This window comes from Schistocerca nitens, chromosome 5 (assembly GCF_023898315.1).
Source record: "Schistocerca nitens isolate TAMUIC-IGC-003100 chromosome 5, iqSchNite1.1, whole genome shotgun sequence".
NCBI lineage: Eukaryota > Metazoa > Arthropoda > Insecta > Orthoptera > Acrididae > Schistocerca > Schistocerca nitens.
The window spans coordinates 693,458,403-693,477,316 of record NC_064618.1 but is presented as its reverse complement, the minus strand read 5'-3'; the positions used below and the strand labels follow the sequence as shown (position 1 = coordinate 693,477,316).

General features: G+C 39.2%; 1 pseudogene; it reads right to left on the bottom strand.

Annotated features, from left to right (window-relative positions):
• Window positions 1–18,157: 18,157 nt before the first annotated feature.
• On the bottom strand, window positions 18,158–18,257 carry LOC126261394 (U6 spliceosomal RNA; annotated as a pseudogene).
• Window positions 18,258–18,914: the final 657 nt, after the last annotated feature.

Here is an 18,914-nt window from a genome sequence, read left to right as displayed (position 1 = left end):
CGATGGGGAGGTTCCCTTGTTAGTGTAGTCACGCAAAGGTATGTTCACCGCAGAAGTGGAACTCGTGTTCAAAGACGAACTGACAGCACTTGAAATAAACCCTTTCGAAGTTTCTTCCAAAAGAGCCAGACATTTCAACTGGACATTAACATTTCAGACACACTTTATGCACACTTCCACCTACCTACCATGTTCAACACGTGTATTCTCTAGGCAGAAGATATCACATATTCGTTAGTATGTTGACAGCACTGCAGTGAAGGTGGCTACAAATGATTAACAAACTGATTGGCTATTGATGATGAATATTCAAACATTTTAAGGACATTGAACACGAGAAACAACCTTATGGAATGTGCATCAGACATATCCCAGTCACTCTGAGAAACTTCGACTCATTTGAAGTCAAACACGATTTTGAAATAAGTACTATTCACAGCACATACCTACACCCTTCAAATATATTTCCACGATCGTTAATCGTCATTGTACTGATTAACTTGCCTAACTGAAACTACGAGCTTGTGTTATACACTTCTTTCACTGGACGCGACCACTACCAGACTGCTCTCGCAACGTCTGTCGTCAGACCGTCCTCGAGTCTATGTTTTCGAAAACTATCCACTCAGAGGGATAGAACAGGAACACTTCCGTATGTGAGCATGCCCTGGACAGCAAATGAGCGACGGGAAACGTATTGATAGTCGTTTCAAGTGTTAGTCTACGAACCCACTGCGTGTTCACGATGCAGCAGATGTCGCCCAGTTGAGTTTATCCCGTATTGCACAACATTACAGTTTTCATGTACTGTATTTTTCGCTGGAATGACTGTCTCCGAATAGAATAACTACATGTTTAAGGTTTGGCAGGTCTCAGCTCAGAGCCAGTTAACCGTAAATGTTATACACTCGTGTCCCCACTGTTCGCATTTGGCACACCACCACGTCATCCCCTTTCTACTGCCGCGCCAAGAGAAGTTGTAAGGTCGATCGCAATATTGACAGTTTGTACTGCTCCAAGCGTCGTTGCTCTGTCCATGTGGATACTTGTCTTACTGTAAAAACCCCGTTTCGTGACTGATTGTACTTGATGGGGCTTTACGGTACCGCACAGCAAGCTAACAATGTGATTGCCTTCTCGGGCGTTCGTCACTTGTGGCAGTTGAGATCATGCATGGCGCTGAGTATGGCTGTCCTGAACCCATCGATACCATATTCACAGGACAATCGTAGTATCTCTACCAATACTAGCAGCAATGTCGGGGAACAACATGCTGCAGTAGATGGCGTTACTCGCACCTGTTTTGGGGCGCTATAGTGAAATGCTCATCATCCGCATATTCAAGCATGTACGACACTTCAAACTAGTTTGTGATTTGTTTTATCCTGTCTTTATGGTGTTTCATATTTGATGGCCAGCAGTGCACTTATGTGTTTCCTTCAAAAAATTTGGAGAAGTAATGTTTTCAAATATGATTACAGTAATAACCATACACATATAATTACGTAAGGTCAAAGAACTTGACTAATAAACTTCCACATCCTCCACTTTCTTTCCCAAAGAAACTTAAATCACCCTCCCTTACCTGGCCATGAAATCCATGCTGATATACTCCTACCTTACCAGATCTACGAGATTCCTACCACCTCCTCTTGTCAGAGCTTCCTTCCCCACCAATCCTCTCCGCCCATTTCCTAAGTCTCGGTTTGGAAGCACATCCCCCTCCACCCTCCCCCAACCATCTTCCAAACTTCCTCCTGCACAAACCCCCTCTATGCACTATCTTTAAATGACACGTCCTATGACACATTTATCCCTGGCAGTCTACATCCACTCATCTCTTCACACATTTATGTATCTATTGTAATCAGTCAACACATCGGCCTTTCCATTTAACCTTCTGCAACTATCTGTTTTTATATATTCGTGGGTGACACATGTTTCCATTCATCTGCGTCTGTTTTTTTATTAATTACTATAACAACCTTTTATGCTGTAACTTGTGTAACTGACGCTCTGCCCTTTTATTGTACAAAACGTTTATTTCTGTCAGCACCATGTCCAGCTTTTATATTATTTTATTGAAACTTTACACTCATATGGCTGAAGAACGGCAAATTGTATCCGTTGATAGCCCACCCACTGCCCATATGGCGGAGGGAGAATAAAATAAGAACAAAAAAAAACTTAACTAACTGGAGATATACAAGATAGACTATATGAAGTGATTGCTAATAAAACAACTGCTCAAACTGCGGAATGTTTACCAGTAATCACTGGCCAAGAAATTAGAATTTTTTCTACATGTGGTTTCTAAGTGTATAGATTTTCCTAGTTTCGGAGCGCAGAATTCAGATGTGAAATCAGATTTCTCTTGCCTGTCAAATTAGTGTGAGACCAGGTATTAATGAAATCTTATTGGTTTTATTTCCAGTAGGCGTTGAACATAAATAAAACCAAGATATGACACACATAATCTGAAAATTATTTGAACACCTGCATGAAACATCAAAATAGTCATCACATTATATAAAAAGTCACATATACCATCCAAACAGTCATGGTAATTAGAAATGTATTACAAAATCTAATGTCAATTTATTTTCGAGAAATGGAATGAGGATGCTTTTCTTTTGGAAAGTGTCTCATCGGTCTCACTGCACAAAAGCTAATGTCCGTCACTGAAGAGCTTCTTGTTAGCAATGTCCCATTGTAAGAACACCTCGGTGCAAGACTTCACCCTATTCATTGCTAACAGCGGCGAAAATCTAAGTGCGAAGGTAAAAATGATATTTTTTTAATATTCTACGTCTCAGTCTTTGTAGTTCTCTTACAGCTGGATCACTAATAATTCTCTTCTATTTGTTTCCCAAAAAGTCATGAACAGTTAATTTGAAGAAAGTCCAAGCACGTAGCTCCACATTCGTGCATTTAGCAACAAAGGTTTCATCTTCCATTAATTTGCTTAATTGTGATGCGATAAAAACTATTTCTTTTGATTTGGCCTCACCGATCTTGGGAAAAACTCCTTTCCAATGTGTGAAAGCTTCATCTTGTTTATGAAGAGCCACTGCAAGATTCTTCATCGGGCCTAACTTAATACGAAGCAGAGGTAACATGAATTTACTTGTAATAATTAAAAGTTTGTTCTTAACATCTTCCTTTCCAGCAATATACATTTTTCTCATATACCACTCCTTCACATTAGAGTGGTTTTTCATGTCTTGGATGTTCCACAGACGCAGAAATCAACACTAGAAAAATTTTGAAAAATATATGTAACTGCATTGCGTCTCGCATTGCAAACAGCACAACAAAACTGGATATTACAGATAAAGCAAAAGCCAATTTTAATATTTTTTTTGTGGGATCTAAAATGTAAAAACCTCTCTCACACCGGCCTGATTTAACTTCACTGATCAGGATAGTAAAAACATGCGTATGTTAAGGGAATTTTCAATCACAAAGCAGGCTTATCACATTCACACAGTTCAATACTGTTCTATCCTGATTAAATTGAGCTTAACTTAAATTACATAAGGCGGTGAAGCAATTTCGAAGTCTCGCTGCTACGAAAATTGTCAGTCGATCTCCTGGAAACATTTGTAATAATTATTAACTTTCGGTGATCACATGGCGAAGACCGGAGATCTGCTGGTAAGACCGTGTTAGCCTATTTATTTGAAGTAACTGGATATCTTGAGCATATAAAACGGCAGGTTCGTCCAGTGTAAATCAGACGTTCCCCACTGATCCCGTGCAACACAGCGTGGTAAGCAGACACTGTCAATAATAATCAGTTAAATAATACTCGAACACACTTACTTTAGTTTAGTTCATGTATTAAATTCCTTCTCATACAGAATCTCATCAAGATGGCGACTAGCTCAACAATACATACATATACATCCTCCTTCTTTCACGACTAATCGGCAAGAATTCCTTTATTCTTTTCATAAGAGAAAACATAGATAGCAGAGAAGCTATTCCATGGAGTAAATGGACGCTCCAAGGAATAATTGGGCTTGAAACTACTTTGCATTGATAATCGGTAAGATAAGAAGAGATATTTCGATATATGTACTGAGTTATATAATTTATAAAATTTTCTGAAAATATCGCGGAGAGACCGCTGCAAGAGACATTACATCGCCCCTCGCAGCGAGCAAAGTTGATATGTATCCACTTTGCGAGCTAACTATTGGCTTAGCTAACTCGTTAGAATTTGTGGAACATACGTTCCTATAGATTTTAAGAAGTTAGTAAGATTTTTTTGATCACAAGAATTGAAAGAGATTTTGTATCTTCGTTACCTAGATACCTAGTTGTTGCTTTCACGTGTACTGGGGCATACCCGCAACCCACGTACACAACCACGGAAGATGGACTTATATAGTTGTTGATCAGGTCTACCTATTCAGGAACTGGCCTACACAGGGAAACCCCGGAAAACCTGGAGGCTTAGACCCCAACTAGGTATCACAGATGATAGGAAAGACAGAATAATTTATAAATTTGAGAGATATTCTAGAATTCATAGGAAAGATAAAATCTGCCTCATAGCCAAAAAAAATCTTTACACATGCAAATTTTTACAATCTTTTGAAAATTTTCTTCATCGATGTCTTGCTGAACTGCGGTGAAACTGATCGAACAGGAACATGGGACACGGCACGGAGGACAGGCGTCGCATTGGCGTACCGGACAGGAGACGTAACGGATTTGAGAGACCAGAAGGAACCCCAGGAACAGGTACTCAGGATTGTGGCATGAAACAATCAAAATTCGTCTAAGGAGTGGTCAACTATTAAAGATTCCTGGAAGAGAAGGGTTAGTCGAATTTCTCCAGATTCATTTTGAACTCAAATATGGACCTGATCCATCCAATCTTCCATCTGAGGAATGGGAAAATCCATTCGTCTTATACTTTCCACACCTAGGTGTCTTAATCGATACTGTAGTTGCACAATATCACAACTCCAGATCGGAAAACAATTTTGAAAACATGGATAATTTCATCCATCTTCTTGAGTAAGCCGAAAGGTTCTAATCCTGCTTTTAATTATATATTTATTTTTATTTATTTATTTATTTATTTTCATTGGCTTTTCCAGGTGGAAGTAGATCTGAATCTTTCCTAATTTGGTTTCAAGTACGAATGTGGATAGCATGTCAGAATGTTAAAAACTTTATTATTTGAGACAATTTCCAAAAAAAATTATATCTTACTCATACATGATTGAAATGAAATTTTGCTGAAAGAGAACGTTTAATTAAGTCTTGCTGCATGACCTCTCCAGCTGAAATTAATCTTTGTTAATATTTTGACGATCAAATTTTTCTGTTTTATACTCCGATTGCCGTATTTTCTCATGAACATATATGAATTCAATATAACAATAAACAAATCCAACTGGAAAATGACACATCATTATAAATTCAATGAAGAACTTTCTTATTAACTCTAATTTTAGAAACACACACTAAGCTAGTTAATTAAATTCTCTTGAATAGAATTTAGCTCGCGCCAAAAATCCAGCGAGTCTTTATATCTGTGGACAGTAGCAGTCGATTCTAATTTCCTAACGCAGTTCATTTGTTTTCCTGTCAACTGTCAGTTTACAAATACTAACTACACACGCAAGCGCCGTATTCGATCATATAGTTTCAGTAAACTTATTCTCACTGGAGATTAACACTCCCTGAATGTATATTATTTCACATGCACAAGCTTCTTTGGTGATCATCGTGTAGACAGATAATCCCTAAGTCTTCACAGCAGCAATAGCTACAGTTCCACTTACTTTTCTAAATATTCCTATACTATCACAGAAGCAATCGCTTACTGTTCATTAAACTATCACAGATGCTTGAGTTTTAATAAATCGACGAAAAAATGAAGCCAAGCCTATAAAGCCTTTTAGTTGTCTTCTGTTTCTTGGAGTTGGAAAATTTTTTATCACACTAATCTTCGCTTCTGTTGGAAGAATGCCTTTTGCTTTAATCATATGTCCTAAGAATTTAATTCTCTGTAGAGAAAATTGGGATTTTTTTTTTTTTTTTTTTTTTTAGATTTGCAGTTATACCAGTTTGTTTGAACACAGCAAAAATCCTCCTAATAAGTTGTACATGTTCCTCCCAAGTTTTAGAGACAATTAATAGATCGTTTACAAAAAATGTTATTCGACTACGTAGTTCTGGTCCTAGGGCATAGTCCAACGCAGAAATAAAAACTCCAGAGCTGATATTGAGACCAAACGGAACGACCTTGAACTGGTAGCTTCTCCCTCCATATATAAAAGCAGTATATTTTCTTGAGTCCTTGTCTAACTGGACTTGCCAGAACGAACTTCTCAAATCAGTACTGGTTAAATAGGATGCATCTTGAAATTTCTGTATTAACTCATCGATGTTCTCCGGATGTGTGCGCACAGGTACTATAATTTTGTTAATTTCCCTTGCATCTAATACCAATCGAACTTTTCCACCTGGCTTTGGTACAACAAGCAACGGAAACCAATATGGGCTGTTCGACGGTTCAATAAGATTCCAGTTTAACATTTTTTATATCTATTCCTGAACTGGTTGTTTTAATCGCCAGGGAATGGGATAGTGTGTGCGGCAAAATGTCTTATGGGGCTTAATCTGTAATGTACAAACATATCCTCTAGTAAGTCTGGGCTTTTCATCGAAAACTGACTCATATTCTGTTAATATATTGAATAATTGTTCCCTCTGACTATCCGTTAAGCAATCTGACTCAGCAATCTTCCGTTCGACTGTTTGTCTGAAATCCTCTACTTGAATTGACTTGATCGGTAGTCGGTACCTATTATTATATTCAGCACAAATCAACTGCACAGCAGCACCACGGAAATATCGCTCATACACTGCCTCCTTTCTCAGTAAGATCAGTGTAACAAATTGATCTTCGATTTTAAAATGCACCTTTCCTTCTACCAAGTCCAACTTGCAATTGCAGGCTTGCAAAGTTCCAATGCCAAGAATACAATCTACTAACAACTTTTCCACTACAAGGAATGTGCATTGTTTAGCTACATTTCCCAATTTTATCTCTATAAGAGTTTGTATCTTGACGTTCCGGGATTTTGCTCCCACTGCACCTATAACTCGGCAATTTTGTACTGGTAGGACAGGATTTTCTTAATTTTACTAATTCTGTGAAACAAAGTTCCGGATACTACGTCTGTAGATGAAGCTGTGTCCAATACAATATTGGTTAAAATTCCTCCCACTTCTGTGATGATTTCAGACACAGGAACACTCCTTCTTCGACTACACAGGCTTCTAAGTCTCTCGTCAATTCCTCTGTCATTAATGCACCTTCATTATATCTCAACATTGCCACGGAATTAATTTCGTTAAAAACAGGTTTGCCCCTTTTGTATTCCCCGGCCGACTTTACGGAGCATAAAGCGGCCCTCTTCAGTTTAAATGTCGATTATTATTTCCTCGTGAATCATCTACTACTTCTGTTATGACTGGTTGTTGTTGATGGCTGGTTGTGTTATTTGCTTCAAATCGAGGGTCAGAATTTCTGTACGCATTATTATTATTTGAAAACTGCTGGTTCTGATAATCTCTTGCATTTCCAAACATTGGGTTGTATCTGTGACCTGTTCGATTGTCTCTGAATCTGCCCCTCGCAGCACTGTTATTGAAATTTCCATTTCCGTTGCAATTGTTTTCGTTGAATCTCTGACTATTCCTAGTATAATAATTATTAAATCCGTTTCCGTTCCGGTTTGCGTTTGGCGCCTCAATCGCTCTCCTCTGCATAACCGGTTGTCTTGGCCGATGTTCATCTTCCTCGGTTATATCTATAGTGTCAAACGTAGTCATGAAAGAGTCAAGGTCATGCTCATTAATATACAGCATTCTATTTCTGATGCTGGCCGGAAGTCGAGATTTTAATATGCCAATCACGTCTTGTAGAGGCATAGGCTTATCCCAATACCGCGATTTGTTTATATATTTCTCAAAGTATTTCTTTAAAGACCCACGTGAAAAGGAAAAAGGTTGCGGGTATAATACCTCCTGCCTTAAACGTTCTTGTACTCCTTCGGACCAGTATTTGGATAAAAATGCTCGTTCAAAATCTTCATATGTGTCCCAAGTTGATATCATATCAGATGCCCATATAGCTCCTGACCGCTGAATATAACCGGTCACGAAACTAACCTTTTGCCACTCACTCCAATTCTTTGGCAGTACTCCCCAAAACCTTCTTATAAACACTACGGGATGAACATTTTTCTTGTCTGGGTTGTAGATCTGGAATTGACGTTGTTTCAGCATTTTCTCCTCAGTATTGCTTTCACAATTACAGTCATTATGACTACCCTCATAATGTTGTGATTGATGTTGATTGCAAAAACGAACGTGTGCATTAATGTCCCTGTCTGTACTTGATCGGTTAAATAATGTAGCTTCATTGATAGATCTTGCTATGGGTTAATTTCCTTGCGTGGAACACAAATCTTCTCGGTATAAATTTAAAGATCTATCAATATTTTCTTTCCATTGTTTAAGTTCTTCGCCTAGTTGTTCTCTGGCTTCAAAAAACCTTTACTAAACAGATTTTCTTCAGAACTCTCGGTCATTCGCCTAGTTGTTCTCTGGCTTCAAAAAACCTTTACTAAACAGATTTTCTTCAGAACTCTCGGTCATTCGCCTAGTTGTTCTCTGGCTTCTCGAAAGCCTTTACTAAATAAATTTTCTTCAGAACTCTTGGTCATAGATTGTATAGCTGCTCTAACCGTATGTTCAATATCGTCTGAAGAAATGCTTTGCCTTTCCAAACTTAACTGCGAGAATTCTCCCGCGAGAATGTTTACCTTATGATCAACCTCGTCTTGTCACTCCTTTATGTTATTTATGGATTTATCCAAATTTTGGATGTCCTTCGGGATCTTGTCTTGTGATTGTCTCAAATCCTGCATATCTGCTGACATCTCATTTACTTGTTGCTTTAATTCATCTTGAACTTCAACTAATACCGGAATTACCGCCATAGAACATTGCATGTGTTCTTGTGCTTGAACTATCTGTGGAATTGACTCGACCTGCTCTTTAATAGTACCAAGCTTAGTAGCAACATACTCGGTTAGCTCTTGGCGTAACTTCTTCGCATTTTCATTACACTGCTAATTTTAATTCTGTCTTTCCATTCTGAATTTTTAACTCCTCCGCAGTTTTATTTAATTTATCATCAAGTTTCTGAAAACTCTCTACTAATTTATTATTTAATTCCGCTTGATTAGCTTCTAATTGCTCCTGGACTTTCACTTGATTGGCTGCTAATTGTTCATTCACTTCCCTTTTAGTCTCTATTTGCGCTTTAGTTAATTCCCTTTTAGTCTCTATTTGCGCTTTAGTTAATTCCCTTTTAGTCTCTATTTGCGCTTTAGTTAAGTCTGTTACATTTTTGGCTAACAGTGTTAACTGCTGCATGATTACAGTCAATGGGTTTATTTCGTCCTGCTCAGATGACATCGAAACACTTAAGCTTTGTTGTGGGGCCTGATTAATGCTGCCGCTAGGCACTACTTCAGTTAAGCTAGCGTCTAATGTTTCACTAACCTCAGAAACAGCTGAGGGCTGTTGTGATTCGCTCTGCTGTTGCATTGCCATTTTATAAGCCGCCCTAGTAGGAACCTTTAATACACAGAACAACAAATATATAAAGTCACTCGCATCTGAGTTAATAATGTCACTGACATAAACTTTGCATATTACTCACTTATAATAAACACTTCCTATCTAAAGTTCAACCCAATCAATCTGATTCAAACCGATAGACATTTAAATAGTTATTCTAAATTTCTATCTACAAAAATTTAATTGTATATTGTCTGGCCTGAACGACGTTCTCGTAGGTTGTGGCGAAATTATGACTTCTAGAACAGGCCTCGTCTACTTTTCTCTCGTGCACATGCAACATAAAATTCACACAATGTTTAAGTAATGCTCAAAAATGTGTCCTGTCACGGTCACCAGATTTAATATATTTTTTTTTTTTTTTGTGGGATCTAAAATTTAAAAACCTCTCTCACACCGGCCTGATTTAGCTTCACTGATCAGGACAGTAAAAACATGCGTATGTTAAGGGAATTTTCAATCACAAAGCAGGCTTATCACATTCACACAGTTCAATACTGTTCTATCCTGATTAAATTGAGCTTAACTTAAATTACATAAGGCAGTGAAGCAATTTCGAAGTCTCGCTGCTACGAAAATTGTCAGTCGATCTCCTGGAAACATTTGTAATAATTATTAACTTTCGGTGATCACATGGCGAAGACCGGAGATCTGCTGGTAAGACCGTGTTAGCCTATTTATTTGAAGTAACTGGATATCTTGAGCATATAAAACGGCAGGTTCGTCCAGTGTAAATCAGACGTTCCCCACTGATCCCGTGCAACACAGCGTGGTAAGCAGACACTGTCAATAATAATCAATTAAATAATACTCGAACACACTTACTTTAGTTTAGTTCATGTATTAAATTCCTTCTCATACAGAATCTCATCAAGATGGCGACTAGCTCAACAATACATACATATACATCCTCCTTCTTTCACGACTAATCGGCAAGAATTCCTTTATTCTTTTCATAAGAGAAAACATAGATAGCAGAGAAGCTATTCCATGGAGTAAATGGACGCTCCAAGGAATAATTGGGCTTGAAACTACTTTGCATTGATAATCGGTAAGATAAGAAGAGATATTTCGATATATGTACTGAGTTATATAATTTATAAAATTTTTTGAAAATATCGCGGAGAGACCGCTGCAAGAGACATTACACAATGTTACAGCAACTATACCGCACAAAAAACCAAAATTTACTTTAATTGCTTAACGAAGACATCCGGGGACGTAAGATCATCTTAATATAAAGCACCTTCATACAGACTAATATTACTAACTCAAAAGATTCTGGCAAATGATCCTTGCCTGCCTCTTTTTAAAACTGACACTGTATAACGCATTATGTTACTTCGTAATGATACTTTTTATAATATGAACAAACAAAGAAATAAACTAGCAAACCTAATTGAAAATTACGATAAATTGATAATTTTTACTTATGGACCGTCTGACAGCAACTGAATAAAACAAAAGTTTAGTGCCATACGCGTTTCGCCTTTATTTTCTCCAAGGCATCATCAGTGTCCTGGTATATGTACATATGTTTGGTATTTAATTTACATTTTTGTCACTGTGTTATAAACAACCTATACACACAGTGACAAAAATTATCAATATACCGTAATATTACACGCAACTGAGGAAGACAGGACTACAAAAGTTGTTGATTGAAAATGTCAAAGTACATAATTATAAATATCTCGAAAACCGTATGTTGCACCACGTTTCTCAGGATACATTGTGGTTTTACAACGAAAAATGCATGGGATTTGATACAACAAACACCAGATGCAAAATGGTTGTTCGACAGTGTAACTGGTAGTATTCAAGTCTTTTATGTACCACACACAACATGTTTCGAGAGACAGCGCTACAATCATCAGAGTGTCAAACTCAGCTCATGAGGTTAAAAATCTAAAAACTCTACCAACACGTTTCCAGTATTGATAAAATAAACTACAATAAAAACGCATTGGACTATAGGTCTTGCTCTTGCATTAAAATCGTCGTCTTCTGCCCGTAGTCGCACCTCTCACACCGCACCTACACACCAGGCCGCGTCCTCCTGATCAACTGTAGGCTCTAGTTTGGCAAGCTGACACTTCTAAAGGTGTCCGGGAATTGTTGTGATCTGAGATGTCCAAGACAAGACGGTACTGTGTGACAACAGCTACTGGGTCACCATATTGTTATTCTTTGGTCATCTGCTTCTCCTCGTTTCAAAGCTGCTACTTGCATGATGCCTCTTACAATAATCAGAGTCAAACTATATCGTCAGTGTTATAATTGTACATCTGCTTTAAAATTGTTGGAAAAATCCGTTAAGAAATCTTGTTCCGTTGTTTTCACTTTCATCTTAAGAATATTGTCAAACTTCTTTTCATGAAGGGTAATCTCCAGTTATTCTAGCACATTGAGGTTTTTCCTTTCTTTTCCATGTATCGGATTTCTGTCTTCTTCTAGTCATCTACGGAGATGTTCTGTTTCGTATATATGGTTCGCAACAGCTGAATCGTCGTAGTTACGAAGTTCTTCCCGTCCGTCCAGTATAGACTCAAAGACAATAAAAACGACGCACCACGAAGAAATTATCTGAATGGAACGAAAATCGGTAGATGTGATGTACATGAACAGACAAGCAAGTGATTACAATTTCAGAAAATTTGGATAGTTTTTTGGAAAGAGATTCACAAAGTGAGCATGTCAGTAAAGCGCTGGTCCACCTCTGGCATTCAAACAAGAGGTTACTCGGCTTGCCATTGGTTGTTAGACTTGTTGGATCTCCTCCCGAGGGATATCATGCTAAGTTCCGTCCAACTGACGCGTTAGGTAATCGAAATCCAGAGCTGGTTGGGGGGACCTGCCCATAATGCTTCAAACATTATCAATTGCTGAGAGATGAGACGATCTTGCTGGCCAAGGCAGGGTTTGTCAAGCATGAAGACAAGTAGTAGAAACTCTCGCTGTGTACGGGCAGGCATTATCTTGCTGAAACGTAAGTCCAGGGCGACAAAACTGGGCACAGAACATCGTCGACGTACCGCTATGTTTTAAGGTGACTGCTACGAAATTAAATAGCACCCCATACCGTCACTCCTGGTTGTCTTTTGCTGGTATCAGGGCTCATTTCGAAGCGGGACTCGTCACTGAAGGCAATTCTACTCCAGTCAATATTCCAAGCCTAATGTTCCCGACACCTCTGCAAACTGGCTTGTTGGTGTACAGAGGTCAATGGTAGTCAGCCCAAGGGGCCCTGCGAGCTCGGCCCCGTCTCTGTGAGCCGCATATTAACGGTACTTTTGCTCAATGAAGCACCAGTCGCACGTCGGATCCTTGATAATGAAGAATCCGCGGCTCTGAGTGCTTCTCTGCCGATTACTCGGTCCTCACTTTTTGTCGTCTCTCTAGGTCGACCGCTTTCTTCTTCACGCTGTGTTCGGCCATTGTCCGCCGACTACTCCACCCGACTTCTTTGAGCACAACTACACGCCCTCTGCCAAATGCTTCACGCGCCTGTCTGCGAGGCATATTTACCGTAAAACTGAAGATTCGAAAAGACTTTATGCTCTGTTATCGACATGTCCCCTGTTTACTACCCGTGCCAAGTGCACGGTGAAATGCGCTGTGCCGTCCCATATTCATCCGTCGCCCACCTAATTTTCCGATTCTGTATTTCACGTCGATGCCTTTATTTATATCAGTTCGTGGGGAATTTGCGTGAATCCTTCCTCGCGGTACGTCCTTTTTTTTCTTAGAGTGTGCTTTGCATCACAGGCCGCGCAGTATATTTTATAGAGTCCCAGTCAAATAAACAGGTTCATAAGATTCGTGTGTGACGAACCATAGTGGCTGACAATTTTATTCACTTTATTAATGCTGACTGTTGCTGTGTTCAGCATCTGTAACCACTTTCAAATGACCTGGGTCGAAACTACAGTAGTGAATGCTGTTATAAACAGTACAGTCAATGAGGAACATGAAGCCATTTTAAAAAATTTACAGAACTGTGATCCCACAGCAAATACAGTTGTGTAGAGTACTGTCTCATTTAATTATGTTTCACACAACTTCATCTTTTATTTACTTTTTCATGCTAAAATGTTTCCTATCACTAGATTTCATACCACTTTTGCAATTTCTATTCCGATTTTATGCCTCGATTTTTTTGCTGCATGTTGTACTTTGTTTTACATTTTAGTATTAGATACACACTGCAGTCGTGTAAAATCATTTTAATTAATGACAGTGAAAAGCCTATTTTAATCTATTGAATCTGTGATGGTGGATATTTACATCACCACATGGCTAACGCCACCTGATGGTTACATCCAGTGTTTACATGAGTATACGACGCCCTGGAGCCATCGTTCGCACTTGTTCACGTGTCTGCGTGTACAAATTATATGACGTCGCCACTTGTATCAGAATACTCCTAATGGTATGTTATGGCTGTTGGCCACTTTGGCCTTTTTATTTGTTCTTAGATTCCTTTCTGTAGACTTGGCTTTCAGCCAACTGAATCAATTATTGCTATGGCAGAGTATTTTATTTTGTAACAGACCTGATGACAGCATTAAGATGAAACCGTTGATTGTAAATTGTGCAGTAATGTGCCTTTAAGAAGGACATTTAAGAATAAAGTATCAGCTAAGAAATTAAGCACTGATGATTATCGAAAATGTGTATTAATTAATGTCGACAGATTATTCAGTACACTATTCGATTCAAATTATTTACAGTTTCTGATGCAAAGCAATGTAAGTTGATGTCATGATAACCGAGTCATACTCGGTGATAAAGTGAGCATAGTAGCGTGGTGCTATTTTCGGGAAGCCTTGGCCTGCCATCAGCTATGTGTACAACAGGAGGTGATTTAAAACTGATTTAACAATAAAAAGACTGCTTGTAAATATAATGTACTGAAATTGTAGCCTACATGTTCTATACGTAGAAAAGATGTAAACTGAAATTGTAACCACCATGTTATAGATACAGGAAAGATGTAATGGTACACGTAACTGAAATTGTAACTATATGTCATAGATGTATTAAGATGAAAAAGTAGCAGACTGGATACAGACGTATTATAAAAACGCAATTGAAACACACTGGTAATATTCGCGAAATAGATGCAATTGATCTGTTACGAAAAAAAACCAAAAATTTCCATAATATATTAATCTATGTATCTTCGTAGTTTTATTGCCATCCATACCTCTCTTGACTATTTGAACTTGCATGGCAGACAGACAAGTGAAGCATTTGCCTATTCCAACTTGCATGTCAGACAGTTACGTAGCTGTCATCGCGACAGAGTGTACCCCTCGCTCCTACTTGTCGTAGGAAGCTGCTGATTGGCTGCTTCATTTTTACGGCGGTATAACACTGAGTTCTGAGTAACAAATCTAAATATGTGTAGCACAGTTGGTTTATATGCTCTCTGTTCCTCTTATTTTCGAAAAAGTGTACGTGAGTTGTTAAATAGTTGAAAAATGTAACTGAACGAAACTGATAAGAGAATAAATTACTGAATTGTAAATTTCACAACTGGATAAGAATGGTGTCAACTCTTCTTCTCCATACTTGTGGGTACTTATCGGACTAGCTACTTCATTTTCATGGCAGCACAATACTGAGCAGTGAGTGGGACATCTAAATAAACTACTGGCCATTAAATTTGCTACACCACGAAAATGACGTGCTACAGACGCGAAATTTAACCGACAGGAAGAAGATGCTGTGATATGCAAATGATTAACTTTTCAGTGCATTCACACAAGGTTGGCGTCGGTGGCGACACCTACAACATGCTGACATGAGGAAAGTTGCAAACCGATTTCTCATACACAAACAGAAGTTGACCGGCGTTGCCTGATGAAACGTTGTTATGATGCCTTGTGTAAGGGGAAGAAATGCGTACCATCACGTTTTCGAATTTGATAAAGGTCAGATTAACCTATCGCGATTGAGGTTGATCGCATCGCGACATTTCTGCTCGCGTTGGTCGAAATCAAATGACTGTTAGCAGAATATGGAATCGGTGGGTTCAGGAGGGTAATACGGAACGCCGTGCTGGATCCCAACGGCCTCGCATCACTAGCAGTCGAGATGACAGGCATCTTATCCGCATGGCTGTAACGGATCGTGCAGCCACATCTAGATCGCTAAGTCAACAGATGGGGACGTTTGCAAGACAAAAACCATCTGCACGAACAGTTCGACGACGTTTGCAGCAGTATGGACTATCAGCTCGGAGACCATGGCTGCGATTACCCTTGACGCTGCATCACAGACAGGAGCGCCTGCGATGGTGTACTCAACAACGAACCTGGGTGCATGAATAGCAAAACATTTTTTCGGATGAATAGAGGTTCTGTTTACAGCATCATGATGGTCGCATCCGTATTTGGCGACATCTCAGTGAACGCACATTGGAAGCGTGTATTCGTCATCGCCATACTGGCGGATAACCAGGCGTGATGGTATGGGGTGCGATTGGTTACACGTCTCGGTCATCTCTTATTCGCATTGGCGGTACTTTGAACAGTGCACGTAACATTTCATATGTGTTACGACCCGTGGCTCTAACCTTCATTCGATCTCTGCGAAACCCTACATTTCAGCAGGATAATGCACGACCGCGTGTTGCAGGTACTGTACGGGCATTTCTGGATACAGAAAATGTTCGACTGCTGCCCTGGCCAGCACATTCTGCAGATGTCTCACCAATTGAAAACGTCTGGTCAATGGTAACCGAGCAACTGGCTCGTCACAATACGCCAGTCACTAGTCTTGATGAACTGTAGTATCGTGTTGAAGCTGCATGGGCAGCTGTACCTGTACACGCCATCCAAGCTCTGTTTGACTCAATGCCGAGGCGTATCGAGGCCGTTATTACGGCCAGAGGTGGTTGTTCTGGGTACTGATTTCTCAGGATCTATGCACCCAAATTGCGTGAAAATGTAATCAAAAAAATGGTTCAAATGGCTCTGAGCACTATGGGACTCAACTGCTGTGGTCATCAGTCCCCTAGAACTTAGAACTACTTAAACCTAACCAACCTAAGGACATCACACACATCCATGCCCGAGGCAGGATTCGAACCTGCAACCGCAGCAGTCGCACGGTTCCGGACTGCGCGCCTAGAACAGCGAGACCACCGCGGCCGGCGAAAATGTAATCACATGTCATTTCTAGTATAATATATTTGTCCAATGAATACCCGTTTATCATCTTCATTTCTTCTTGGTGTAGCAGTTTTAATGGCCGGTAGTGTATGAGTAATAATTGGCACAGAAGTTCTCTAAAAAGTCTATTTACATGAAACGGAAACGGCTTAAGGAGAGGTTGAAAAATATAATTTGATGAGCAGGTAAGGCGGTAAGATATTGAACTATGATGGGGGAGCTTAGTATGTGCAACACAATTGGTTTACAAGCTCTCTAATTAGGCCATGTCCAAAATGAGGTGCGTCTTGGGAGGGGTAAGGGTTTAAAGTCGTAATGCGGTAGAAGGGGTGGGGAGGGGTGAGGGAAGGGTGGGGTGGGGACAGAACGTGAAGGGAGAGAGAAGATCAAGGTCAGAAGTCAACTTCGGTGCGAAATGCCCACTGCACTCTTGCTTGTAAACTCAAGCACAACTTTACAATTTTAACATAAAAAATAATGACTGTCGATAAAAAATCCCTTAGCAGATGGAGTACCAACACGTGAAATGATAATTTATGTCCTTAACCAGCAGTATCCGAAATAGTCTACGTACCCTGCCGTCATCTATTCTGCGGTCAGTCGGCAGGCCCTATCACATGGTCAACACACTGAAAAGTACCCTGTTTCAATGATAGCTTATAATTTTCTACAATTCCTTGCCATTTTTGATGCTAGTGTGTTCTCTGAGCATCAGCTGTCTATCCTTGTAACTGCGCATGGCAGTCCTATGCCACGGGTCTATCCCCATAGTTATTTAAAACTGTGTGAGTGTGTGTGTTTTAAATTCGCCTCAACTGTAATTTTCTGCTTCTTCCAAAAATAATATGCTTCGTAGAGGCAGAAGACACTCAGTTAATTGTGTATTCGCCTTATCAAGATTTAAAGGAAGTATTGTGGAATCGAAGTCTGTAAGAATCAGGGTTATTGAAGTTTATTAGGGTTATGATTCTCATAGAATATTTAGTGTCATAGCGCTATAACTCTAAATATTTTCTGGTCTACAATAATACTAGTAAAGAAGAATTAGCTGACAGTGTCCTAACTTATGGAGAACCCAAAGAGAGCAGCAGGAGTCATTTAGAATTACTGTTGAAACAAAAGTAAATTCCGTACCTGCATCTCGGTAGTTAGTAAGGTTACTACATTTTATCAGCCGTTAGTTACTATTCGTAAGAATTAAAATAGATCATCGATGTCTTTAGCGTGTCAAGAAATATCTAAAGTGAAACAAGTGATTTACGTTACAGACGGGATCCAAGAAAACGACACTATCCAAACCATATTTTTTCTTCATTTTGACGTCCTTTCGCAGGGGCAATGCTAATGTTCACTGTATTGATCCAGTTTGAATATGTATACTGTCGATGCGAGTACGCACAGCGAATTTTCCCTCTCTCGCTATTCAACCATAGCAACTAAGGCTCTGACTGAAATGGCGTGAAGCAGTGGTCCCGAAAAAATCTCTCCTCTACCAGCGCTAGAGAAAATAATGACATTGTCGACGAAGAATACATGTACCAGAAACCAATGTAGTGTTTCGAATCTAACTGAAAATCAAGCGGTTACTATTTACGTGTAAGGAAGAAAAATACTGATTTCTTTGAAATCTAAATCGCGTATACTTCACCATCCCATATGAAGTAAAACATAATTACAGAGTAAGCAGATGGTAGATTTCTGTTCTTTGGTAGTAATCTGAGTTGATGTGGTTTCTTTTTAAACCATCTCATAAGTCTCTCTTGTGACACAACTCTCCCATGAACTTGCAAAGACTGAAGAGCATTTGAAGCTCAAAAAAGACTCACGAACAAATAAATTAAAAATGTGGAAGTTTGATGAGTTTCGACCAGTAATGACGACGTTGTCAGAGTCTTAATGATGTGCTGGATGGATTTTATGTTAAAATTTAAATCTGAGGTGGGGGGATGAGAATTTTAACCACAGCTCTCCAAAATGAGAGTGCACTATCTCAATCACTATCGCATACAGATTCTGCTAATAGGAATAGAACATACAGATATTAGGCAGATT